The sequence below is a fragment of the Sciurus carolinensis genome, chromosome 8 (genome assembly GCF_902686445.1).
Source record: "Sciurus carolinensis chromosome 8, mSciCar1.2, whole genome shotgun sequence".
Taxonomy (NCBI): Eukaryota; Metazoa; Chordata; class Mammalia; order Rodentia; family Sciuridae; genus Sciurus; species Sciurus carolinensis.
In genome coordinates this window covers 85,383,177-85,385,027 of record NC_062220.1, presented here as the reverse complement: position 1 = coordinate 85,385,027, position 1,851 = coordinate 85,383,177, and the positions used below count along the sequence as shown (strand labels likewise).

The window sequence follows — 1,851 nt, the reverse complement described above, 5'->3', positions numbered from 1 at the left end:
ACAATGAGAAAAAACACCCTTGAAAAGAGAGGGTGAAGGAAGGCCTGATGCATGGTAGGACGACACCACAGATTTGGACAAGGATGGTTCCTGCTTTGAACTGTATTTTGCCTTGGGCTTGTCCTGTTGCTGAGAAATAAGAGACGCTCCATCTGCAGCAGGCGCTGGAGAAATATAAACTGTACATTCGCTTCAGGGCTTTTCCTCAACTCTCTGGGCCTGGACAAACACAGAACTGCATTTCTTGGATTCCTGCCCATCTGGAGTGGGGAAGCATCCTGCTGCATTGGCAAGACATCAACCGGAGGCCACAGGAGAATGAACAAAAAGAATGGCCTCTTATCCACGTCTGGAGGAAAGTCACTCACAGGATTTGAGGTCCGCTGCACACGGCTGAGAAAACGCCAGTCAGTCAGAGTGAGAGCTTCTCCTGTCCTTCCTGTCGTGTTACCTCCATGGGCCAAATGTCACCTACTTTAGAACCAAACCAAAGCCTTAGCTAAAAGCTAAGAAGAAGGTAGACAAGTGGGTTCTTATTTTTGGTCAAAGCAATGGAACTCTTAAAGAATCTGGTTTGCATCACGGCCTGCCTTCAAGAGGTCCCTACCACCGGCAGGGTTCATTTGGATTTTCAGAGTAGTAAGGGGTCACCAGATTTCCAAAGTCTCCAGAGCAAGGCAGGAGAGGTAAGGGGCAGGCAGATTCTGGGGTCCCATACCTTGGAGATCACAGGTAGGTCCTATCATAAGACAGGGGCCAGTTCAATGCAAAACAAAATAGCAGCGGCAGTAGCAGAGCCAAGATTGTTCCAGCGGTTCTGTGTGTGGCTCCTGCTCTATATTTAGGTGTTGTGTCTGCCACCGCTGAAGGTAGGCAAAGCAAATCTGGTCACTGGAGGAGGATTCATGCATGTTTTATTTCTTCTAATGTCATTATTTCTGTCCACGCTAATGACCAACCAGAATCAGATGCTGCTCAAGACCATCTGGTCGATAGCATCGATTGTGGATGTTTTCTTTTTTTTTTTTTTTTTTTTTTTTTTTTTTTTTTTTTTTTTTGTTGTTTTTTTGCGGTACTGGGGATCGAACCCAGGGCCTTGTGCTTGTAAGGCAAGCACTCTACCAACTGAGCTATCTCCCCAGCCCTGTGGATGTTTTCTGAGCATTTATTATGTGCCAGGCTGCGTACTACGCGTGAGGATTCATCAAATCTTTCCAACAAGCTTGTGAAGTCTGTGCCTTGACTTATTGATCATTATCAATGAGGACACCAAGGCTCAGGGAGGTGAGGTCGTCTGCTCAAGGTCACACGGACAGTGTGACTAGAGTCCTCACTGAATGACCCTGGGCTTCCTGTTCTGAAGTATGAAGATGAATTCCTACCCAGTGCATTATTCATGGAGTATGAGGTGATGTCCCCAATTTACCCATGCCGGGCATTTCTAGTGTGTGGCAGCACTAGTAGGGGCTCCACCTGTGCAGGGTGACCTCGGGTCCTGTCTTTCTGAGGGCCTTTGATGCTGCAGCACTTTGGAGCCACTGGCCAGTGGATTCCAGGAGGCAGGGTCCAGGTATGTGGTAGATGCTTACTAAATATTTGTCAAACATCTAACCTCTTTTCCATCACATGAGTTCTTACCAGTCCCTGAAATTCCATCCCTGGAAATGGGGTCATTGGCCAGTATTTTGGGGCAGTCACAGAGACTCTGGAACTCTTACTGGTAAACTGAAGTGCTTGAAGATGGCAGCGTGCGGGACACCAGGGCAGAGGAGGTGGTGAACTTCCAAGCTACATGGTTAAAGCCTCCAGTGGCCGACCTCACTCACCTACACAGGAAGCCTGGGAAGGAAC

General features: G+C 48.0%; 1 non-coding gene across 1 annotated transcript; it reads right to left on the bottom strand.

Annotated features, from left to right (window-relative positions):
- Nucleotides 1-1,070: 1,070 nt before the first annotated feature.
- Nucleotides 1,071-1,139, bottom strand: Trnav-uac (transfer RNA valine (anticodon UAC)). Its single transcript has one exon. It is a non-coding gene; the product is annotated as a tRNA-Val (tRNA).
- Between the last annotated feature and the right edge of the window lie 712 nt (nt 1,140-1,851).